The sequence below is a fragment of the Bos grunniens genome, chromosome 18 (genome assembly GCF_055505025.1).
Source record: "Bos grunniens cultivar Pamir isolate PY7600 chromosome 18, Bosgru_T2T1.0, whole genome shotgun sequence".
Taxonomy (NCBI): domain Eukaryota; kingdom Metazoa; phylum Chordata; class Mammalia; order Artiodactyla; family Bovidae; genus Bos; species Bos grunniens.
Genome location: NC_141182.1, coordinates 64,710,940 through 64,736,675, shown reverse-complemented (window position 1 = coordinate 64,736,675; position 25,736 = coordinate 64,710,940). Strand labels below are relative to the sequence as shown.

Here is a 25,736-nt window from a genome sequence, read left to right as displayed (position 1 = left end):
TGAAACCAGCGTGCCTTTGTAAATCAACTTCAATCAAAAAATCAACCTTCAGGTCCCACATTTGAAAAAGAAATCTCAGTGAACAGACACATCCTTCATGTGTGACTCCCTTAAAGCTTCTTCATCTCTCTCCTTGCAGAGGGCTCCCCGAGGGCCTGCGTGCCAGGGCGCCGGGCTCACATGGATGCCGAGACAGAGCGGGAAGGAAGAGCGATGCCTGTGACACCCAGCCTGGGAGACCTCACAGCCCTGCTGTGATCTGCAGGCTGCTCAGCTCAGCCCACTTGTCCTGCGTGGGGACCACACAGGCGCCTGAGGACCAAGAGGCTGGGGCCACCCTGGGGCCGGCTTCCCGCTCACCCAGAGCCCAGTTTACTAAAACCAAAAACCACCTCCACGCTGACCTGTGTGTCCAGCCTGGCCCTTCCACCTGAATCCTGGCCTCCTTGACACCTCTCTGCCGTGTGGGCAAACTGATGTACATCCTAAGCTAACGTGTCCCCGGACAAAACCTCAGTCTCTTTCTACATCTGCTCCTCACCCCCAGCCTTCTTGTCCTCTAGTCACGGCTCCAGAAAAGGGCAAGTGTCAATCACTCAGTCGTGTCTGACTCTCTGCGACCCCATGGACTGTAGCCCGCAGGCTCCTCTGTCCATGGGATTCTCCAGGCAAGAATGCTGGAGTGGGTTGCCGTGCCCTCCTCCAGGGGATCTTGCCAGCCCAGGGATCAAACCTGAGTCTCCTGCATTGCAGGCAGATTCTCTACCGTCTGAGCCACCAGGGAAGCCCGTGCACGGCATCAGCCTCCACACAAAAACCCAAACTCAAAACAGAAAGACTCGAAATGGAAGCCATTCCTTTCCTTCTTTTTTAAACATTATTTTCCACCATGGTTGATCCCAGGAGACTGGATACAGCTCCAGGCGCCACAGGAGGCCCTGTTCTTTGTCCCTATGTGTAATAGTTTGCACCTGCTAACCCCAGCCTCCCCCTCCATCCTTCCCAAACCTGCTCCTTGGAAACCACAAGTCTGACCTCTGTGTTTGTGAGTCGGCTCCTGCTTTGTAGATAAGCTCGCTTGCGCCATATTTTAGATCCCACATATCAGTGACATCCCGTGGTGTTTGTTTTTCTCTTGTGGACCTGCTTCATTTAGCACGGTCATCTTGTGGTCCGTCCATGTGGCTGCAGAAGACACCATTTCCTTTTTAAATGTCTGATCAGTATTTCGCGCACACACACACACGACATCCTCTTTATCCATTCATCTGTTGATGGACACGGGTTGCTTCCATGTTTTGGTTATTGTGAACAGCGCTATGAACATTGGGATGCGTGTAGCTCGTTGAATTATAGTTCAGTCCACATATGTGCCCAGTAGCGGGACTGCTGGATCCTACAGTGATTCTGTCTTTGGTTTTCTGAGGAACCTCCATACTGTTCTCTGGAGTGGCTGCCTGAATTCACATTCCCAGCACAGTGTAGGAGGGCTCCCTATGCTGTTCAGCAGAGACTGGGACAACACTGTAGACCAACCACACGTCCGTGAAAACAGAAGCCATCCTCCATTCTTCTCATCCTGGCCACACCACGTGCCCGTGTCTCCGCCAACACAAATCCACGAGCTTCAGCTCAGCCTTCAAGACACGACAGGATTCTCTCTGTTTGCCTCCACCTTGGTCCGGGGGCCACCGTCTCCCCCTGGCATACTGTGACATCCTGAGGGCTGGGGTCTTTCCAGTTCCTCAGACAGTCTGTCTTCCCTGAAGCAAGCCCCAGACCGTCTGCAGACATGTCCCACCACGTCAGCCCGCCCCCCAACTCAGCCTCATTCAGCGGCCCCGAGACTCAGAGGCTGAGAGGTGCCCACAGGCTCGCTGGCATCCCAGCCCCGTCTGCCTGCCACCACAGAACCTGCGTTCCCCAGCTCCCAACCCTCCCCACTCTGCTCCCTGTCGTCCCCTCAAAACTTCTTCTGCCTTCAAACTGGAGTTTTGTCTTTCCTCGTAATCCCTGTGACTGGTTCTTTCTCAATCTTCACATCTCAGCTCAAAGATCACATTCTCAAAGCAGAGCTGGGAGCGGGATGAGGTTGGCTTAAAGAGGCAGTAAAAACCTCATCACTGGGGACTTCCCTGGCGGTCCAGTGGTTAAGACCTGTGCTTCCAATGCAGGGGGCATAAATTCAACCCCTGGTTGGGGAACTAAGATCCTGCAGGCCATGTGGCCAAAGAAAGAGTAAAAATTGAAAAAATCCACCCATGGTGGAGGGAAATAATTTTAAAAAGCCAAAAACCACACCACCAAGATAAATATTATTTTAACACTCTATTTTAAAAAACCAAAATGAATACCAAAAAAAAAAAGAAGAACAAAATATCAAAAATTTAAAGTCCAGTGTGTCCTGAACCATACTGAAGCTTGAGATATAGGGAAAATGAGAGCCCCTCTAAATATGTTTTTATGTAATTTCTTTAATGACTAATATTTCCTGAATATTGAGAAGTAGGCAAGTTAAAACTGACAACAATATCTTATGGTTAAATATTTTAATTATACAAAAGAGAAAAAAACAACATGATTATAATTCTGCTTTCCTGGCTCTAATAGAAGCAAACTGATCAATAAGACTTTCCTTTCTTATTATTTTGGCACCGTGCAGCATGTGGCATCTTGGCTCCCTGACTGGAGACTCATACGCCTTTGGTGTGTGTGAGTGTGTGTTGTTCTGTCCCGTACATCACAGGGTGTTTGTTTTAGCAGCATCTTCGGGCCTCTATGCACTAGATGCTAACTCATGCTCCTTAAGGGCATTCCTGATGGCTCAGCGGTGAAGAATCTGTCTGCCAATACAGGTATATACAAGTTCGATCCCTGGGTCGGGAAGATCCCCTGGAGAAAGAAATGGCTGTCCACTCCATTCCTGCCTGGAGAATCCCATGGACGGAGGAGCCTGGAGGGCTGCAGTCCACGGGGTCGCAAAGAGTCGGACACAACTTAGCGACTTAACAACATATCTTAAGTTGTGGTCATCAAAATATTTCCAAAGGCATCCTGGAGAAGCAAAATCTCCCCCACTCCTGGTTGAAAATCACTGCTGGAGCCTCACCTCCTGGAAGAGGGTCAGCCATGACTGTGGGGGTAAAATGAATGGTTGGATAGGCAGATGGATGAGTGGATGGATGACTTAAGGAAACAGTGTCTCTGGGGCTCACAGGAGACCTGTGATATGGAAGTCTACACGCATCCGAGGGTGCAGGTCAACTGCAGCAAAGAACAGGTCCAGCGAGGCTGCTGAAGGCCCACTGTACAGCACAGGGAAATACAGAAGGTGCAATCTGTTTGTTAGTACATGTATTGTCAGTCACTCAGTCGTGTCCGACTCTTTGCAACCCCGTGGACTGTAGCTTGCTAGGCTCCTCTGTCCATGGGATTCTCCAGGCAAGAATACTGGGGTGGGTTGCCATTTCCTTCTCCAGGGGATCTTCCCCACCCGGGTATTGAACCCATGGCTCTTGCATTGGCAGATGTATTCTTTACCACTGAGCCACCTGGGAAACCCAGAAGACATATATTAATCTTAAAAGCACATTCTGATACACATTAGGTGCAAACAAGCAGTGTTTGACTGCACTCAGAGGAGATACCTAGAATAGTCAAATCCACAGGGTCTTCCTTCAGTACACTGGTAGGTGCCAGGGCCGGGGGTGCAGCTGGAAAGGGGGACTTGGTGTTTAATGCGGACAGAGTTTTCCTTTAGGAAGCTGAAACATTCCGGAGATGATGGTGAGGGTTGCACATCAAGGTGAAGCTACTTGCTGTGCTGAACTGCACGGTTAAATACAGTTAAAATAGTAGGTTTTATATGATGTGACTTTTGACCACAACACAACACACACACACACACACCCAGGCCTGTGGGGACGTTCCTCGGGCCTGAGTCCTCCGCAGACCGGTTGGTTCTGTCGTCCACTGCTGAGGGCTGTTCTCCCTGCAGACCTCTGACCCGGAGGCCGAGGCTTGTTGCCATGGGAACGGCACAGGCAGGAGGGATGGGAGCTGGGCGCGGAGTCGGGCGCGGGCGGGGCTCCAGGGAGGGGCGTGTGGGCTCAGGAACATCTCGGCACCTTCGCGAGGTGACAGGAGGGTGCGGAGAGAACAAACCGCGCTTGACGCCCGCACCCACTCGCTCTGCGCCTTGAGGAACGTTTCCTCCTTACAAGGCAATCTCTGTTGGACTCTGGGGAAGACTTGTCCTCTCAGTAACTGCTCACAAATGGAGTTTTTTGGGGGGAGTGTTACTCAAAACACGGATATCTAATGGAGAGAGGGACGAATGTCAGCTCCCCGGTAGAAGGATGAAAATAGGACGGGGTGTGACCGTTGAGGACCGGCTTGGGAGCACAGCTGAACGCTGAGTCCTTGCAGTGAACCATGCAATGTGGGGTGATCCTAGGATGACCACATGCCCCGCACTGAGGCTCTTCACAGACACAGGTGCCCGATGGGTCTGGGCTTCTTCTGCGGCCTGCAGGCACCTGCGGCACGGATTTTATTTTTCACTGAAAGCTTTTATAACTTGCAGCTTCTTACGATGCGAGGGTACAGATTATACATCACTTATTTTGTACTTCACTTATTTTACTTAATTGCCTCATAAATGTCTCTGCAGTGGCCACAAGGTAGGCAGGAGTGCTCTGGTGAGTCCCACAGGTGGAACTGCTCCATGGAAGGGCAAACCTGTTTTATGGGCAGAAGACCTTAATGGACATTTCTCCAAAGAAGACATACAGATGGCCAGCAGGCATATAAAAAGACACTCAACGTCACTAATTATCAGAGAAATGCAAATCAAAATCACAATGAAGTATCAACCTCACACAACTCAGAATGGCCATCATTAAAAAGATTCCGTTCAGTTCAGTTCAGTCGCTCAGTCGTGTCCGACTCTTTGCAACCCCATGAACCACAGCACGCCAGGCCTCCCTTGTCCATCACCAGCTCCCAGAGTTTACCCAAACTCATGTCCATTAAGTCGGTGATGCCATCCAACCATCTCATCCTCTGTCATCCCCTTCTCCTGCCCTCAATCTTTCCCAGCATCAGGGTCTTTTCAAATGTGTCAGCTCTTCCCATCAGGTGGCCTAAGTACTGGAGTTTCAGTTTCAACATCAGGCCTTCCAATGAACACCCAGGACTGATCTTTACATGGACTGGTTGGATCTCCTTGCAGTCCAAGGGACTCTCAAGAGTCTTCTCCAACACCACAGTACAAAAGCATCAATTCTTCAGTGTTCAGCTTTCTTCACAGTCCAACTCTCACATCCATACGTGACCACTGGAAAAACCATAGCCTTGACTAGATGGACCTTTGTTGGCAAAGTAATGTCTCTGCTTTTTCATATGCTGTCTAGGTTGGTCATAACTTTCCTTCCAAGGAGTGTCTTTTAATTTTATGGCTGCAATCACCATCTGCAGTGATTTTGGAGCCCCCCCAAATAAAGTCAGCCACTGTTTCCACTGTTTCTCCATCTATTTGCTATGAAGTGATGGGACTGGATGCCATGATCTTAGTTTTCTGAATGTTGAGCTTTAAGCCAACTTTTTCACTCTCCTCTTTCACTTTCATCAAGAGGCTCTTTAGTTCTTCTTCACTTTCTGCCATAAAGGTGGTATCATCTGCATATCTGAGGTTATTGATATTTCTCCCACAATATTGATTCCAGCTTGTGCTTCCTCCAGCCCAGCATTTCTCATGATGTACTCTGCATATAAGTTAAATAAGCAGGGTGACAATATACAGCCTTGACGTACCCCTTTTCCTATTTGGAATCAGTCCATTACAAATAATAAACGCTGGAGAGGATGTGGAACAAAGGGAGCCCTCCTCCATTGCTGATGGGAATGTAAACTGGCACAGCCACTATGGAGAAGAACACGGAGGTTCCTCAGAAAACTAAAACCGGAACTACCATATGATTCAGCGATCCCACTCTTGGGCACATATCTGGAGAAAACTCTAATTTGAAAAGATACATGCAGCCCAGCGTTCACTGCATCAGCCGTCACAATAGCCAAGACATGCAAGCAGTTTTAATGTCCATCAACAGAAGAATGGATAAAGAAGATATGGCACATATTCACAATGGAATATTATTCAGCTGTAGGAAAGAAGGAATGAAATAATGCCATTTGCACCAACATGGATGGACCTGGAGACTGTCATGCTGGGTGAAGTAAGTCAGACCGAGAAAAACAAATACCACCCAGTATCACTGATATGTGGAATGTAAAATATGGCAGAAGTGAGCTTATCTACAGAACAGAAACAGGCTCACTGACGCAGAGAACAGTCTGCGGGCGGGCACGTGGGAGGGATGGGCCAGAGTTTGGGACTGGCGGAGGCAAACTGTTACACAGAGAAGGGTGGACAACACGGTCCGACCGTAGAGCACAGGGAGCTGTACTCAATATTCCACGATAAACCATAATGGAAAATATCAGGAAAGAGAGAATGCCTGTACACACATGTGACCCTCTGCTGTGCAGCAGAGACTGGCACCACACTGTAAAAAACCATACTTCAATTAAAAATAAAATAAAAAAAAAAAGATGACCATATTTTAGACTTTAACACATTGCCGGAAAAGCTCACCAGGGTGGATGTGTCCACCGCCACAGGTAGAAAGGAGCCTGATCTCCTGGCAGTCCAAGGGACTCTCGAGAGGCTTATCCAGCACCACAGTTCGAAAGCAGTTCTTCGAACTGTGATAACTGTTCTTTGAACAGCTCTTCGTCGTGATATCAATTCCCTTGACTACCACGTCTGCTGGAGTGAATTTAACCTGTTGCGGTTTTTTCTTGCTAGCTCTGTTAACTGCAGTTTTCCCCTTCACATAGCCACACAAACTATTTAACATTTTTTTTAAAGTTGTGACAAAGTACAGATCACATAGACCTTACCGTCTTAACCAGTTTTTAGCACACGGTTCAGTGGCATTAAGTCTGTTCACACTGTTGTGTGACCGTCAGCCTGTCCATCTCTAGAACCCTCTTCGTCTTGCAAAACTGAAACTCTGTCCCCATTAAGCATGAATGCCGCACTCTCTCCCTCCCCAGCCCCTCGAAATCACCACCCTGTTTTCTGTCTTTATGAATCTGTTCTAGGTGCCCCATACAAGCAGAATCATGCAGGATTTGTCTTTTTTCCACTGGCTTATTTCACAGCATAATGTCCTCAGAAGACTAGAGAAGACTCCTGAGAATCTCTCAGACTGCAAGGGGACTAAACGAGTCAATCTTAAAGGAAATCAGTCCTGAATATTCATTGGAAGGACTGATGCTGAAGCTGAAGCTCCAATACTTTGGCCACCTGATATGAAGAGCTGACTCTTTGGAAAAGACCCTGATGCTGGGAAAGATTGAGGGCAGGAGAAGGGGACGAGAGGATGAGATGGTTGGATCACCGACTCAAGGGACATGAGTTTGGGTGAACTCCAGGAGTTGGTGATGGACAGGGAGGCCTGGCATGCTGCAGTCCATGGGGTCGCAAACAGTCACACACGACTTAGTGACTGAAGAGCAAGAACAACATCCTCAAGGTTCATCCATCTGTTCACCCACTGAGGGACACTCGATGGTTTTTACCTTTTGGCCACTGTGAACAACGCTGCTGTGAACACGGCTGTGCAAAGCCCTCGTCAGGATGCCGCTCTCGATTCTTTCAGGTGTGTACGCAGGGATGGAATTCTAGGATCATATGGCAATTCTTTCTTTTTTGGCCCCGCAACATTAACTCCCGCACCAGGAGCTGAAGCCCTGTCTCCTGAAGTGGAAGCACGGGATTCTAACCACTGGACCACCAGGGCATTCCCCACACGGCAAGTCTGTCAGCAGTTTTCCTGAAGGTCCAAGTGTTAGTTGTTCAGTCGTGTCCGACGCTTTGCCGCACCACGGACTGTAGCCCGCCAGGCTCCTCTGTCCGTGGGGTTCTCCAGGCAAGAACACTGGAGTGGGTTACCATTCCCATTTCCAGGGGATCTTCCTGACCCAGGGATAGAAGCTGCGTCTCCTGCAGTGCAGGCAGATTCCTTACTGTGGGAGCCACACCTCCAAACTGTGTTCCATACTGGCTGCACCACTTTACATTTCCACAACAGTGGGCAAGCCTTCCAACTTCTCCACCTCCTGTCCAGTACTCGTCATGGTCCCCCCACTGGTTCTGGGACCTCCGCGGATCGGAACTCCGAGGCTGCCCAAGTCCCTCGGGCGTGGCTCTCCAGGATGCACGGGTTCAGCCAAGCTGGGACTGAATCCATGTGCGGTTGGTTAAATCTACAGTTGACGAACCTGCGGATATGGAGGGCCAGCCATATTTTCTGTTTGTGTTTTTTTTAAAGAAATCGTTACCATCCTAATGGGTGTGAGGTGGCATCTCATGGTTTCTACGTGGTTATGTCCTCTTCTTTGACGCATGCGTGCTTTCGCGACCTGCTGAAACAGCTCCTTGCCTGTCCATGACGATAAGAACGTTCGCACCGAGCCTCCTGTGGAGCTGCAGACAGGAGACCACTGCTGCCCACACAGAGGAAACTCTGTTCTTCACTGCCGTCCTGGCTGTGGTTGCTCACGGAGGAAGCCGAGCCAGCATCCGACTGAAAAGACGGTTCATACAGGGGAGAAGTTTCTCCCGGAAACCCGTGGCCCTTTGGACGGAGCTCTCAAAACGTCCCCATTGAGCCTGTGTGCCAGATACATCAATCTACCTCAGGATTTTCCCTGATTAACGAGCGAAAGGCCAGACCGGAGCCCAAGCTCTCCCTGTATTTGCCTTCTCACTCAGAAAGGGAACGGCCTTCTCGGAAACAGTGAAACACAGCCAGTATTCTGGGAGACACGCACCCCCCAAACCGTAAACATATAGAAGACTAGTTGTCTGTCCTGTAGGTTACATGCCTGGAGCCGCTTACCAACCAGTTTCTCTCAGCTTTTCTGGGCTTGAGACAAAATCTTGACTCTGATATTCTGACGCTTTCACTCGCTACGCCGAGTGACTTTACTGGGGCCTTGAGGGCCTCGGGCGTTTGCAGCCCACTTCCAGAGTCCAGTATGATGTCGAATTACAGTAAAAGAGCAACAAGAGCAGAGACAGTAACTAAGACACAAAGGTGGATCTCTTGACACACAATGAATGAGGAAAACCTTTCTGATTTTGTCACCGTGCCTTCTGCGCATGTTTGTACATTCACAGAAACACAGTGAAGTGGATCCCTGTCTTTCCTCTCTCCCCTTTTCTTTCTTTTCTCTTTCCCCTTCTCCCTCTCCTTTCTTTCTTTCTCTCTTCTCCCACTCTTTCCAGTTTCTCTCTTCCTCCTGATTCTCTCACTGTGGTTAAGGATTCTCCTTTTTTTCCCCTCAATGCACGCCCATTAGTGGCCCAGCAGAGCATGCCTTCTGCAGCGTGAGCGCTCACGGCCAGAGATGGCAGAGGCGGCGGTGAGTTCCCGAGCCCGGGATCAGCGGCCCCCGCATTCTCCCCGGGCCAGTCCTGAGGCCAGTCTGTCTCTGACAAGTCTGGCTCCAGAACCTCACCTGGGAAGCTAAAGCCTGCCTGGCCTCCCTCAGATCTGCCCGCTATCTCCCCCACATCTCTCTGAGCAGCCAGAGTCAGCCCCCGTGGTTTCGGCGGCGCGCTGCCAAGAATGCTGGCTGTTAGACACCGGCCTCTCCTGGACCTGGTGTCCCAAGTTCCCGAGGAGTCACGGCCTGCAGGACCAAGGCTCACCCAGGCCTTTGCCTCCGCGTGAAGGAGCCAAAGATGCCCCTCTCTGGGAGGGCGCAGCTCGCACCACGAGGCACGGCAGGGTGGCTCGGGGTGGTTTGGATTCCAAGTGTCTCCCTTGCACCCTTGTGCAGTGAACAGCCCGCCCAACCGCACACTGCAGCCCTGCGACCACTCCAGCCTAGCAAGACAAGGAAGCGCTTCCTACTTCTGCTGCAAACACCAAGCTAACGAGCACTGAGCGCTTCCTGTATGTGAGACATAAACCTACGTGTGGAGTGTGTCAAGAGGTCCTGTCACCGCCATTTACGTTACAAGCCTGCTCATACAGATAAAGGGTACCATCTCTACTAATACTTGTTGTTTAGTCACTCAGTCAGTCGTGTCCAACTCTTTGCGACCCCTTGACTGACCCCATAGCAGGCCAGGCTCCTCTGTCCATGGGGTCCTCCAGGCAAGAATACTGGAGCAGGTTGCCATGCCCTCCTCCAGGGGATCTTCCCAGCCCAGGGATGGAACCTAGGTCTCCTGTATTGGCAGGTGGATTCTTCACCACTGAGTCACCAAGGAAGCCAATACTAATACTTGCAGTGGCTAATTAATAAAGTCCACAGGGCTACCCATGACCTCACGGGCCCCCTTGATCAGAGAAGGAAACTGAGGCTCTGATGACAACAGAGGAAAAGCGTGATGGATGAGGATGAGGCCAGCCTGAGTCCACCTCCCCACATCCGACCAGATGCCAGAAGACCTCCCGTCTTCCTCTGTGAGCCTCGGGGGCCTCATGAAGCGGCGGGGTGCAGAGGAGAGCTCCCCTCAGCTTTCAGGGTTGTCATGAGGGCTGAAGGGAAGGCACACAGCAGGCACCTAGCAGAGTGCAGTCAGCCAGTGGGGGTAGGCACCGCATCCTCTCAGAGCTTCCCTGGCGGCTCAGGCAGTAAAGAATCCGCCTGCAATGCAGGAGAGCCGGGTTCAGTCCCTGGGTGGGGAAGCTCCTCTGGAGGAGGAAACAGCAACCCACTCCAGTATTCTTGTCTGGAGAAACCCGTGGATGGAGGAGCCTGGCGGGCTACAGTCCACGGGGTCATAAACAGTCGAACTCGACTGAACACCCAAACAACAACAAAAGCTGATCTGCAATGCTGGTTAGTTTCAGACGTCCAGCAAAGGGACTCAGTTATACACACACACGTGTCCCTTCTTATTTAGGTTCTTTTCCCGCGCAGGCCGCTGCAGGGTATTGAGTAGAGCTCCCTGCGCTATGCAGCAGGTCCTTATTGGTTATCTGTCTTACATACAGCAGTGTGTGCATGTCAAGCCCAAGAAGAGATCTTTGTGTCTGTTTCATCCGCACACCTCCTCCGTGTGTACCCGGCACCCAGCGAGCCCTCGGAGGCTGCTTGCTGAGTGAATCAATGCACCTGTTGTGATAGAAACCTCAGACGTGAGGGTCTTGGGCGCACACCCATGTTTCCCTAACACTGCATCTCTGGCTGCAGGGAGAGCGCGGCCCCAGTGGGCCTCGATCATATGCTGAATGAACCCGATCGTTGGGCGTTGAAAGGCGGGCAACAATGACCCCGGCTCTGGCAGGAGGCCTAGGAGTTCTCCAAGGCCTGCCGGGACCCCGGCGGCCCGCTTCCCTTTTCTTCTGCAGTGACCCCTGTCTAATGTCGTGCCGGAATGTGCACAAAGGCCGGCCTGACCCGGTGACGGAGCCGGAGCAGAGGGGCGGCAGGTGTGGACCCGGCCCCCCGCCCCCTCGCCCGGACCCCGGCTTCACGCTTTGTCATCCGTGTTCCCGAAAGAGCCGGCACCTGATGCGCAGCGAGGCCGGCCGTTGCCATAGCAACCGCTGCCTGATCAGACCGTGGAGACGAGGGCAGGGAAGGGGGCCGCTGCGGGCTGGAGACTTCCAGTTCTCAAGTCAGACGGCATCGGGGTCCACAAGCCTGGCTATCACGAAGCAGGTGCTTCTTCCTCTTTCCTAAACTTTTTATTTTGTATTGGCGGTTACAGCCTATTAATGCTGTGACAGTTTCAGGTGGAAGGCGAAGGGACTCAGCCCTATATATACACGTGTCCATTCTCCCCCAAACTGCCCCCCCTCCCCCATTCAGGCTCCTACTTAACACCAGCAGAGTTCCCTGTGCTTACAGTAGGGCCTTGCTGGTACTCCACTTTGAACACAGCAGTGGGTGCATGTCCATCCCACACTCCCTAACTCTCATTTCCCCCCATCCTTTCCCCCCAAGCAACCATAAGTTCATTCTAAGTCTGTGAGTCTCTGCTTTGTAAGTAAATAATTTACAATGTTGTGTCATTTTTGAGGTAAACAGCAAAGTGACTCAGTTATATATACACATATATCCATACACATAATCAGTTTATATATACATATATTTTTTGAAGAGTTGGACACGACTGAGCGACTGATCTGATCTGATCTGATCTGATTTTTTGAAGACCACAATATCTTTATTACATCTTTAGAGTTGGAAAAGGTATATTTGGGGGCAAGTGCACTTCTAAATACCAAGCTCCAGAGTTAGGTAGACTTACTACTCTAATCATGCTTCCCAGGGGGCTCAGTGGTAAAGAATATATATGCTTGCCAGTGCAGGAGACCCGGGTTCAATCCCGGGCTCGGGAAGATCCCCCTGGAGAAGGAAATGGCAACCCATCCAGTATTCTTGCCTGGAGAATCCCATGGAAAGAGGGGCCTGGTGGGCTGCAGTCCATGGGGTGTCAAAGAGCTGGACAGGGCTGAATGAGTGCATGCATGTGTGTGCACGGGTGCACGCACACACACACACACGCACACAGCACAGGAAGCGCTGCATATGTCCACCCTTTTTTTGATTCTTTTCCCGTATAGGCCATTACAGAGCATTGAGTAGAGTTCCCTGTGCTCTACGGCAGGCCCTTACTAGCTACCTGTTTTATATAGTATATAATATGCAGTGTTCACACAGTATAAAACGGACAGGATTTTATGCAGTATATGGAGTAGGCAGATAATGAGGTGTGCCATGCTTGCATGCGTGTGTCATACTCCTTCAAGTCGTTCTGGCCGTGGTGGGCTCCGCCCTCCTCCCCAAGTCTGTCGAGCAGGAAGATCTGCCCCTTGTGACCCTGTGTTTTGAGCACTAGCGTACACGAGCGGCCCGCCTTCCAAGGGGAAGCTGTCCCCAGATTCCAAACGACGCCAGTCAACAGAGAGGAGAGAAAACATTTCAGGAAGGTGTGAGGGCAACATCTTGGAGAACTTGGAGCAGAGAGGGAGAGACATCGGGTGGGAGGGGGCTTGCTAATCATCCAGCCACTTGGCACATTTCCTCATCCTTGCTTTTCTTTCTTTTTTTAAAAAAATTATTTATTTTTAATTTTAAAGGAAACCAGCCCTGAATATTCATTGGAAGGACTGATGCTGAAGCTGAAGCTCCAATACTTTGGCCACCTGATACAAACAGCTAGCTCACTGGAAGAGACCCTGATGTTGGGAAAGATTGAGGGCAGGAGGAGAAGGGGACGACAGAGGATGAGATGGTTGGATGGCATCACCGACTCAATGGACAAGAGTTTGGGTAAACTCCGGGAGTTGGTGATGGACGGGGAGGTCTGGTGTGCTGCAGTCCACGGGGTCGCAAAGAGTTGGACACGACTTAGTGACCGAACAGCAGCAGTTTTTAACTGGAGGATAATCACTTTATAATGTTGTGCTGGTCTCTAACCAGCCACAGGTATACACGGGGCCCCTCCTTCTGAGCCTCCCCCCTCCTCCCACCCCGCCCCACCCCCTAGGTCATCGCGGAGCAGCAAGCTGAGCTCCCCGGGCTATACAGCAGCTTCCCACCAGCTCTCTATTTCACACATGGTGGTGTATATGCGCCAGTGCTACTTCTGGCTGTTTTCTCAGTATCTATTTTTTATTTATTTGGCTGAGCCGGGTCTTCGCTGTGGCCCTTGAACTCTTACCTGCAGCAAGTGGATCTAGTCCCCTGACCAGGATGGACCCCAGGCACCCTGCACTGGGAACACTGAGTCTTAGCTACTGGAGCACCAGGGAAGCCCCTCACTCTTCTTTTCAACTGCTCGTCACACTCCATGGATCAAAAGACACCAGTTAATCTGCCTGTTCTCCCACGGGTGCACCTTTAAGATGTGTTTTTTGTTTTTTCCCCTTGCTATGACAAGCAACCCTGGATGTTTCTAGCACCTGTGACAGCGCCCAGTACCTGGATTCTGCTCAACAAACATTTGTCGGATGAGTGAGGGTCACAATGAACCAGTCTCCTTCCACACGGTGAGAGTCTGTGCTGGGCACAGACCTTAAGGTGGATTTTCTGAGTGGTTGGGGAATGCCCATCACCAGCTCTTCTAGACACTGTCCAGCTGCTCTGCAAGTTGGCCTTATGCGTGTGGAGTTGCTCAGTCATGTCTGACTCTTTGTGACCCCACGGACTGTAGCCCCCCTGGCTCCTCTGTCCATGGGATTCTCCAGGCAAGAATACTGGAGTGGGCTGCCATGCCCTCCTCCAGGGATCTTCCTGACCCAGGGATGAAACCCAGGTCTCTAAAGTCTCCTGCACTGACAGGCAGGCTCTTTACCACCAGTGCCACCTGGGAAGCCCCAGTGATGTGTATACAGGAGTTTAATCCAGTTCTTGTCTATGCAACACGGAATCGTAACATCAAACCGCCTTCAGAACACGGTTTCCTCATCACGCAAGTATTTATGTCTTTGGGCTCTGAGATCCGGCCGCGACAGCACTTTCCAGGCCCCACACAGACGAGGACTGCTCCCCTGGTCGCTTCCCCAGCACCTCTGACCTGAGCACCCTGTGGTGTGCGTACCTCTGTGAGCGTCTGAAGGGGCACATTTCCAGGGGTGCGTTTGCCGGGTCAAAGAGCATGTGCATATAAATCTGGATGCCTTCTGCCCAAAGAACTTGCCAGGAAGGTTGTAACAAATTGCATTCTCCCCACTAGCCTGTGAAGGCATCGGTTTTTTCTTTTTCACACAATCACCAACTCTCTTTGTCTATATTCCCATTTTTGTCCACTTGACAACTGGAAAAATGACTTGCCAGTTTGGTTTTCATGTCTTTTTTTTTTTTTTTTTTGGTGTACAAAGAGGTTGGAATGTTATTTTGTAATTTTTTTAACATTTCAATTTTTTCCTATAAAGATTTTCTGTCCATTCTGAAATACTATTTTCATCTGTATATGTGTGTATATATATATATTAGCAATGCTTTATTTTTTAAAAATTTTTGGCTGTACTGTGCAGCCTGTGGGGTCTTAGTTCCCTGACCAGGGAAGGAACTCGGGCCCCTGGCTATGAGAGTGTGGTGTTCTAACCACTGGGCAACCAGGGAATTCCTTCTCCCCTATTCTTATTTCTTTTTAAACCAAGTGGACATATAAAACGTATCGTTTCTTTGGTTCTCATTGGGTTGCAAGTGGCCTTACACATTTGGTGACTTTATTTTGTCTGCCATCGTTTTGGCTCTCTTCTCCACCTACTGTCTCAGCTCTTTGGGGGCCAGGCTGGTTTACCTTTTCCTCTCGGTGGCTGTAAACTAGAGAGTGGTGCTCACCGAGCCCCTCCTCCACGCAAATTATACAAACGTTCACCCGGGCTTTCTGATGGGGAGCAGAACACTGAAAACCATCAGCTCTCTCTCCGCCCAAACGCTGCCCTCTCTCCTCCTACTCAGATGCTTTTTAATTTATTTTGTTTGATGAGAGCACTCAATGTTAAAAACAAATGCGTTTTTCTCCCACTGGAGCAGAGCTGTGTTACCAGGCTGTTGTTTTTGCTGTGCAGCAAGTGCACCAGCTACGTGCGCACACATACACCCTCTTTTCTGGGTTCCTGTCTCAGGTGGGTCTTCACAGAGCAGAGTTCCCCGAGCTGCACAGGAGGCTCCATTAGTTACCTGTTTCATACGCGCATCGATACGGTGTATGTGTCAATCTCAATCTCCCAGTTCATCCCACCTCCTCTTCCCCTCTCGGTGGCCATACGTTTGTTCTCTACGTCTGGATCTCAGGCAAATTCCAGGGTGTTCAACATCCCACTAACTGCCTGTCCATTCAAGACAATAAACACCGTGCTTTCTGCATGCGTCCCTGTGTGCTCAGTCGTGCCTGACACCCTGTGGACCGCACCCCACCAGGCAAGAACACTGGAGTGGGCTGCCATGCCCTTCTCCAGGGGGTCTTCCCAACCCAGGGATCGAACCCTTGTCTCTTACATCTCCTGCATTATAGGTGGATTCTTTACCGCTTGAACCATTGGGAGAGCCCCAGAGTGCATGCTAGTCCGTGATGTCAAATGAATAAACGCACAGAATCCTAATTTTGAGCCGAACAGACTCCACTCCTTTGCCCATTTATTCTTTCTAAAAATGTTCGAAGGTACTGCCAGGCATTCTGGGCAGGGATCTGACGTTCATTCTTTACGACATATTCTCTACACCTTGCGTGACCCTTGGCATGCAGTGCGCAGTGGTCCTTCCATAACCTTTTGCTAAATGAATCTAAAACATTCCTGTTTGAAGGAACAAATGTCACCGACAGCTCGGCTCTCGGACAGAAGACCATGCCTTTTCCAGTGTTTGTTTTTTTCTCGTACCACCGGCTCCGGGGACAGTGGATCCATATTTGCTGAATAAATGAATAGATAAGTGAGCAAAGAAGAGACCATAGCAGGTGTCGCTGGTGCTTAAAAGACCCGTGTGACTCCGTGTAAGTCCAGGCAGACAAATTCATGACCTTCTGCCAAGCTCCTGTTCGAGTGTGTTTTAAGGGGCAGGACAGTGGCTGCCGCAGGAGGCCTGGGAGCTGGGTTGTCCCATCTCCCCACACACCCCCACCTCCTCGCGCTGCCCCAGCCCTTGAGGAGTAATTACCTGGTGGAGAAGGAGGCAGGCTCCAGCTGTTGCCATGGAAACTGCAGCCAGGAGCAGGGGAGGGAGGGGGTCTGCACCAGTGAGGCTGGAATTTTCCAGGCTCTGACGTCAGCTGTGTGTGGTGATGGGGATGGTGGGGAGGTTCAGGATGCCAGGGAGCATACTTCAGGTGCATAATAAACATCCGTCCACAGGAGCCAAAGTTTCTCTCCTCTCTGTAGGGCAGAGACCTGCGTGTCTGCTTGTTCACGGGGCGCTGACTCACGGGAGCCCCTCGTGCTAACTGGGAGCTGCGACCCCCAGGGACGGAAGGGCCTGGGGCCTCTGTGGGTCCCACTCAGAGGCTGGAGGCCTAGCAGGCAGCTTGCTCTCACGTGTCTCTAGGGAAGGGACTTCCCAGGTGGCTAAGTGGGAAAGCATCCGCCTGCCACTGCAGGCGTGAGCTCAATCCCTGGGTTGGGAAGATCCCCTGGAGAAGGAAATGGCAACCCACTCCAGTATCCTTGCCTGGAGAATCCCACGGACACAGGAGCCTGGTGGGCTACAGTCCCTGGGGTCACAGAGAGTCGGACACGACTGAGAGACTTTTTGGGGGTGGAGGGTGGCTGTCCTGTGCATTGTGGGATGTTCAGTAGCATCCCTGGCCTCTAGTCTCTAGATACCACAGCATCCCTCCCCACACCCCAGCTGTGACAATCGAGAGTGTCTCTGAGCCTTGCAGAATGTCCCCGTAGGTGAAAGAGGCAAGGCGCAACCCCCCCTCACCCCACCCCGGCCAAGAACCACTGGCTACAGAGAATCCGCACCTCCAGCCTTTCCAGATAAATCACTGTCACCCTCCTGTACTTCCTTCTGTCTGCTCTCCCACTTCACTGAGATTCTCTGGGACAAGGGGCCTGCCTGGGTTTGTTCTGCTGGAGTAGACCCTGCAGATGGATACTTTTTCAGTTCAATGAAGACCCAGTTCCCAGAGCAGACAGCTCCTGGTTCTGGTGGCCAAGGATGAGTTTGGGGCTCAACGTGAGTGGAAAAGAGGGTTCAGGCGGTTAACGGTTAGCTGTTGTACAGGGTGTGGACAGGACGCAGGACAAGGAGGAGCCTCTGGGGCAGCTGGAAAACAGCAAACGTGTCTACACCTTTATAGACGGGGAGGTGTCTATAAAGACCTGACCCCGAGACAGGTCACACGGAGATGGGCCTGCACGGACGAGCACTGTCCGGTGGGATGAAACCCGAGTTTGTCCACACTTCGGGAGGACAAGAGGCAGTGCCCATGGGGAGGAAGTCAGCCCAGAGAGAAGCGGACTGGGAGCCCAGTGGGCGATACAGCCTCCCCTCCGAGTCTGAGCGGCTGTCGGTGAAGCGGCGGGTCCAACGAGGGCTCTGCCGCTCAGACACGCGCCCGGCGCCTCTGGCATCGCCAGCGCGCTGACCGAGCACCCTGCGCTGCCAGGGCTGGCGGGTTCCCTGGGATCGCTGCCAAGACCGAGAACCCTGCCAACTAGGCAGGCCGAGTGCTTTTTATTTTTTCTCGTGCTTGTTTATTTATTTACTTTGGCCGCACCACGCCGCTTGTGGAATCTTAGCTGGAACCCAAGTGGAATCTCAGGGTCCTAACCCCTGGGCCGCCGGGGAAGTCCTTCGTTATCTTTTCCACGGCAGTCATCTGCTGATGTGTTGGCCCAGCTATACCGGAGTAAGAATAGCGTCTGTGTGTTCAGACACTGGGTGACTGCTGAGCCAGGCAGGACGCAGGAGCGCCCAGGAGGCTCTTGGCCGGAACTCTACCTTATAAAGATCAGCCAAAGATCAGCCTAAGCTCAGAAGCTCCCACCCTCTGGCCACCTGATGCGAAGAGCCGACTCACTGGAAAAGACCCTGATGCTGGGAGAGACTGAGGGCAGGAGGAGAAGGGGGCAGCAGAGGATGAGATGGTTGGATGGCGTCACCGACTCCATGGACATGAGTTTGAGCAAGCTCTGGGAGACGCTGATGGACAGGGAGGCCCGGCGTGCTGCAGTCCGTGGGGTCACAAAGAGTCCGGCGCAACTGAGTGACTGCACAACAAGGGCAGAGCTAGCCAGGGCTCCCCTGGTGCCTCGGTGGTGAAGAGCCCGCTCGCCCGGGCAGCTGACTCAGGCTCCATCCCTGGGCCGGGAGGATGCCCCGGAGAAGGGGCTGGCAGCCCGCTCCAGTGTTCTCGCTGGGAAACCCCAGGGACCGGGGGGCCTGGTGGGCCACAGTGCATGTGGTCACAGAGTCGGATTTGACTGAGCGGCTGTGAGGAGGGGGTGGGATGGGGAGAGCGGTGAGGGCGGGGCTCCCGTCCACTCGGAGGTGTGGGGGTGCTGCTGAGGGCGCGGGAGGGGGTGTCTGGGGTGCAGGCTGGTCCCCTGGCCCTCTGTTTACTGCACGTCTAATTCTCCTCTCACAGGCGGGACGGTCGACCACAGACACCTTCTCCACCTCTGTCTGTCTCTCCCCGGCCAGAGGCCTCGGAGGCGGCCTTCCCCGACTTGGGGCCTGTGGATCGTGGTCTCGCCACCTCTGCTCCACAACGCTCTAGGTTTCCCTGCTGACTGACCATCTCTCTCATCTCCGGCAACGACCTCTCCGTGGCCCTGCCTCCTTCCACAGGTTAAATCAGCTCTCACCTGCTTAGAGTCATACTCCTGGCACTTTTAAGTTGACTCCCCTCCCCACACTGAGGCCCGCAGCACAGGAGCAGTAGCATCTTCCTGGAGGAGGGGCCAGCAGGATGGCGTGGCAGGATTTCTCTGTCCGGCTAGTTTGAAAAGCGTTCTAGGGGCTTCCCTGGTGGTCCAGTGGCTAAGACGCTGCACTCCCAAGGCAGGGGGCCAGGTTCAACCCCTGGTCACGGAACTAAATCCCACCGGCTGCAACTAAGAGCTGGTGTCACCAAAAAAATGTATATATATATATTTTAAAAAGGCACTCTAAACCTCAGTCACTATGGAGAACAGTGTGGACGTTCCTTAAAAAACTAAACACAGAATTATCATATGATCCAGCAAGTCCCTTCCTGGGCCGACACCTGAGAGAAAACCATCATTCCAAAAGACACATGCACCCCAATATTCACTGCAGCACTATTTATTAGTACAATCACCAGGACATGGAGGCAGCCTAAATGTCCATCAACAGAAGAATGGATAAGAAGATATGGTATAGATATACAATGGAATACGCCTCAGTCATAAAAAGGAAAGAAACTGGGTCATTTGTAGGGATGTGGATGAACCTAGAGAGTGTCACACATAGTGAAGTCAGTCAGAAAGAAAAAAAATTATCATATATTAACACATAAATGTGGAATCTAGAAAAATATGGTACAGATGATCGTATTTGCAAAGCAAAAACAGAGACACAGATGAAGAGAAGAAACGTATGGATGCCCAGACGGGAGGTGGGGCGTGGGAGGAACTGCGGCCGGAGTTGGCATATACACACTACTGATAACTGGATAACACAGGTGACTAACACGAGCAGACTGCAGAGCACGGGGAGCTCTGCTCAGTGCTCCCTGGCGACCTCAATGGGAGGCAAATCCAAAACAGAGGGCCTGCGTGTAAACGTACACGCATGCATACGCTGACTCACCGCCGCAGAGCAGCGACAAGCACAGCCTTGCTAACAACTGCACGCCCACGGTGGTCATTAACAGAAACCCCTCAACTGCCAGGTGCGGCCGTGCCCACAAACCCGCGCGAGCGTGGAGGTGTGCAGACGAGTGTGGCCGGCATGCTCGCTGTGTCAGGGCAGAGACCAGCAGATGCACAGGTGTCACGTTGCCTGAGCATGCTCGGGGCACCTTGCACACCCAGGTGGCGAGCGCTCATTGAACATTAACTGTGTGCCGGATCTGTGAGCGCCCTTTAGGATAAGACGCTCAAACACCCAGACGTGCACTGCAGGGCCATCAGCCTGCCCTACAAATCGAGAACAACCTGGTAAACACGGGCTTCAACCTGTTATCTCCAGAAGTGCTGGTTGATGTGTAACCGCTGTTTGCACACAGGGGTGCTGTTACTTTTGCTCAGCGCAGCTAATGGCGTTGTGTTTATACAAGAGACCGCTCCTGCTAACGGAGGGCAATGTTGACCCATCCGGGGGTAAAGGGCCCGGAGGTCTGAAATCTACTTGCAAATGGGTCAGTCTCTCCACCCACACAGGAGAGATAAACAGACAGGTCAATGGACATCACAAGGGAAGCGGTTACTGAACCCACGGTAGACGTGTTAGTCTTCAGGGCAGGGGTCTTTCCTTTTCTCTGCAGTTAAAACTTTGGCATGGCTACAAGGGAAGTGATCATAAAAGAAAAATATAAGCATGCTTTAGAAGTATCACCTAAAATGTGCTTCTTATGGGAACTAAATTCTCTCCTTCTTTATACAGAGGAGGAAAAAATACATGTCACATGTATGTTTATATATTTTTTATGTGTAAAGTATATGTGTTTACATAGAAATATATGTGTATAAGATATATATGTTTGGGTTTCCCTGCTGGCTCAGTTGGTAAAGAATCCACCTGCAGTGCAGGAAACCCAGGTTTGATTCCTGGGTGGGGAAGATCCCTGGAGAAGGAAATGGCAACCCACTCCAGTATTCATGCCTGGAGAATTCCAGGCACAGAGGAGCCTAGTGGTCCACGAGGTTGCAAAGAGTGGGACACGACTGAGCTACTAAATTACCAAGATATATATGTTTATACAGAGCTATCTCTTCCCTGGTGGCCCACTGCTTAAGACCCTGTGTTTCCAATGCAGAGGCCCCGGTATCCAGTCCCCACGCCTCATGACACAGCCAAAAAACAGAACAACACAAAACCCCAAACACAGAATTAGAAATGGAAGTACACATGTGTATATGTGTATAAGTGGAAGCAGTGACAGATTTTACTTTCTTGGGTTCCAAAATTACTGTGGACTGTGACTGCAGCCATGAAATTAAAAGATACTTGCTCATTGGAAGGAAAGTTATGACACACCCAGACAGTGTATGGAAAAGCAGACGTCATCACTTTGCTGACAAAGGTCCGTCTAGTCTAAGCTATGGTTTTTCCAGTAGCCATGTATGGATGTGAGCGTTGGACTGTAAAGAAGGCTGAGCACTGAAGAACTGATGCTTTCAAAGTGTGGTGTTGGAGTAGACTCTTGAGAGTCCCTTGGACTGCAAGGAGATTCATCCTAAAGGAAATCAGTCCTGAATGTTCATTGGAAGGACTGATGTTGAAGCTGAAGCTCCAATACTTTGGCCATCTGATGCGAAGAACTGACTCATTTGAAAAGACCCTGATGCTGGGAAAGATTGAGGGCAGGAGGAGGAAGGGGCGACAGAGGATGAGATGGCCGGATGGCATCATTGACTCAATGCACGTGAGTTTGAGCAAGCTCTGGGAGATGCTGAAGGACAGGGAGGCCTAGTGTGCTGTCGTCCATGGGGTCACAGAGAGTCAGACACGACTGAGTGACTGGACAACAACATATATACGTATGTGTGTATATATAGCGCTGTGGCCAGGAACCAACCTCATACACCACAGGGATCGGGAGCCTTCCCTAGGCTGCTGCGGGAGGTGCTGGCCCCTGGATGCTCTAAAAGCTCCCCCCGGCCACGATGTGCACTTTCAGTGCTGGCCCCTCTGCTCGCCTGTTTGCGCCCCGGCTGGTCCGGGGGCCAAGGCCAGACCCCTGGGGGCGGCCACGGCCCCTCCTCTCCCCGCCCGCCCCCCGGGCAAATGGGGCAGCCTCATCCCTGTCTCCCCACCGCCCCACCCCTCTTCCGTCCGTCAGGCAGACAGCGACCTTTCTGACGGACACTTCGTCAATACTGTATGCACCAAGGTCGTGACACGTCTGCTTTGGTCTCCCCGCTAATCCGATTGGAAGGATTGATCCCTCGTTACTGCAACCCAAGTACACAAAGATGTGGACAGAGGGGACAGTCACACCATGCTGGTGGGATAATTGGAAACAAACCATAACACACAAGGGTGGCGTGTCAGGGACTGCCCTGGCGGTCAGCACTCTGTGCTGACCCCGAAGGGGGCATGGGTTTGGGCCCTGCTTGGGGAACTCAGATCCTCCATGCCACTCAGCATGCCAAAATAATAACAGATAATTTTTTAAAAAAAGAATGGCCTATCAGATGAGAACTTAGCACTGTAATGAGCAAGAGAAAAGACCCAATTTCCCTCCTGATAAACATGTACATTCTCACGTGTAAAACAGACAGCCAGTGGGAATTGGCTGTATGATGTAGGGAGCTCAGCTCGGTGCTCTGTGACGACCTAGAACGGTGGGACAGGGTGGGAGGTCAGAGGGAAGTTCAGGAGGGAGGGGACACATGTATGCCTGTGGCTGATTCATGTTGATGTGTGGCAGAGATCAACACAATATTCTAAAGCAATTATCCTCCAACTAAAAATCGTTGCTGTTCAGTCGCTGAGTCATGTCCCACTCTTTGCCACCCTGTGGACTGTAGTCTGCCAGGCTCCTCTGTCTGTGGAATTCTCCAGGCAAGAATACTGCAGTGGGTTGCCATGCCCTCCTCCGGGGATCTTCCCAGGGATGGAACCTGAGTCTCTTATGACTCCTGCATTGGCAGGTGAGTTCTTTACCACCAGCGCCACCTGGGAAGCCCCTGAGTTCCCCAACCAGAGACCACAGTCGTGCCCCCTGGAGTGGAAGTGCAGAGTCGTAGCCAGTGGCCCACCAAGGAAGCCCCTTAAATGCTGGAGAAGACTCTGGAGAGTCCCTTGGACGGTAAGGAGATGAAACCAGCCCATCCTAAAGGAAATCAGTCTTGAATATTCATTGGAAGGACTGATCCTGAAACAAGCTCCAACACTTTGGCCTGATTGGAAGAGTTGACTCCTTAGAAAAGACCCTGATGCTGGGAGAGATTGAAGGCAGGAGGAGAAGGGGGTGACAGAGGATGAGATGGTTGGACGGCATCACCCATTCAACAGACATGAGTTTGAGCAAACTCTGGGAGTTGGTGATGGACAGGGAAGCCTGGTGTGCGGCAGTCCATGGGGGTCGCAAACAGGTGGACACAACTTAGCGACTGAACAACAACAACATCTTGACTGCAATGGCTGTTGCGTGACTGAGCACCATGACGAAGACAACAAACCACACTAAAAAAGGACAAACTGCAGTATATATAACTCATACGTCAAAGACCTGAGGGTTTTTTAAAATTTCAGCCTCACAAATATTTGTTTCATGATGAGAAGATGGTTCTTAGTGAACAGAATGCTGGGGGTGTCATGGGGGTGGGGGACATAGAGATCCCCTCTGCAAACACTGATTAACCACCTGCTGTATGCGAAGCTGGACCCTTGAACCCACAGACAGCTGCCTCCGGAGTGCTCACAAGTGTCGTCTCTGCAGCCTTGGTTTCCATGAATGGCTGGCGCGTGAATATGCTGATGTCAGCAGATCTGAGCTCATAAAACAGATGGGGAGGGGACCCAAGCCTTCAGTGCTCATGGCATGGTTTTCTCCTACCTTAAAATAGGAGTAGGCCATGGGGGCGTTGGGAGCCACTGCTTCTTGTCTGAGTAAGAATTCTTTTCTTAACAGGAAGAGCTGTGTCCAGCTTCCACAGCAAAGGCAGTTACTGAGAGGACCTTGGGCAGATCCCAGACTCTCGAAGGAGGCTACAGACCCAGAAGTGTGTCTTCAGGTGGAGTTTTCAGGACCTGGTGTGGCTCTTGGGTTGGTTCTTCCTCCCTGCTACCATCTCCTCCTCTCCCTTGCTTACACTTATCAGCTTGTTTCTCCACGGTTCCCAGCCCAATGACCCCACAGCCCAGAAACCCCTTTGGAGTTGCAGATAAACCACAAATCAGAAGAGGTCTGACATTTCCATCTAGAGACGTTCACAATGGGTATCATGAGAAATGAGAGGCCAAGTCCACTGGTATGTCAGATCCAGTCACAAACCCCCCTACAATGTATTAATACCTTCAGCCATTCCATGTGCCCCAAATAACTCCCCAGTCCTCCCTAACCCTAACCCTAACTCTGTTTTAAGGGAGGACTGGGGAGTTTAAAAGTTTAAAAGTCCATCCTCTCTTAAAACTCTGCCGTCACCCTGGCCTCCCTCCACAGTGTGGTATTTTAGACCCCTGGTCTCAAACATGGTCAGCCAATGCAGGAGGTGCAAGAGATGCGGGTTCGATCTCTGGGTCGGGAAGATCCCTTGGATAAGGAAACGGCAACTCACTCCTGTATTCTTGCCTGGAGAACCCAATGGACAGAGGAGTCTGGTGGGCTACAGTCCAACTCAAAAAGAGTTGAACATGACTGAGCTACACACACACACACACTGGAAGTTTCCTAAGTTCTACTTTGCATGTAACATTTTTATGTGAATACCATTTATAAATAAATTCATAAAGGTCCATGAGGAGAATTAACTCTATCCTTTATTTCCAGCTGGCTCCCCTGGTATCTCTCTGTCCCCTTCTTTCCCTCCTGCCCCTCCTTCCCTGAAGCCAGAGTGATCTTTCAACCTTGTAGCTTTAACCAGGAGCTTTTCTGAGCTGGGTGGGTTTGGGTACTTGAACCTCCACAAAGTTCAAAATTGATCTCATCCTGTTCAACAAAGCTTATCCATCAGCAGATCCAGTCAAGGTTGTCTCTCAACGATCTCTCTGGTTACTGTCTAAATTGCTCTTGTAACCTTTCTGTTTTCCCTGATTACACTGTACACAGAAATTCAAATTTTAACCTGTCACGGGTAGACCAGCTGCTCCCAAACTGGATGGATGTAAGGGGGTCAGTGAACAAAGGTTCTCAACAGATGTTTGTGCCAAGAAAAAGGACAAATGGCCAATTAGCTCATGAAAAGATGTTTGCTATCATTAGCCATCAAGGAAATTCACATCAAAACCACAGTGAGATACTTGCTTCATACCTATTGGGGTGGCTATAATCAAAATGACAGATTTAAGGAACTCCCTACTGTTGCTACTGCCGCTGCTAAGTTGCTTCAGTCATG

General features: G+C 51.2%; 1 protein-coding gene across 21 annotated transcripts in view; it reads right to left on the bottom strand.

Annotated features, from left to right (window-relative positions):
* LOC147354792 (uncharacterized) overlaps positions 1-25,736 on the bottom strand; it is a 197,226-nt gene that overhangs the window by 85,248 nt on the left and 86,242 nt on the right. For 3 of the 21 annotated variants that reach the window (XR_015146596.1, XR_015146598.1, XR_015146597.1), the window contains 2 exons: positions 16,702-16,916; positions 16,149-16,456 (listed from right to left, as the gene is read on the bottom strand). The exons of the other annotated variants lie outside the window; for them this stretch is intronic. The gene's annotated coding sequence lies outside the window, so the exon portion shown is untranslated. Of the gene's footprint in view, positions 1-16,148; positions 16,457-16,701; positions 16,917-25,736 lie in introns of those variants that run through there. 21 annotated transcript variants of the gene reach the window in all.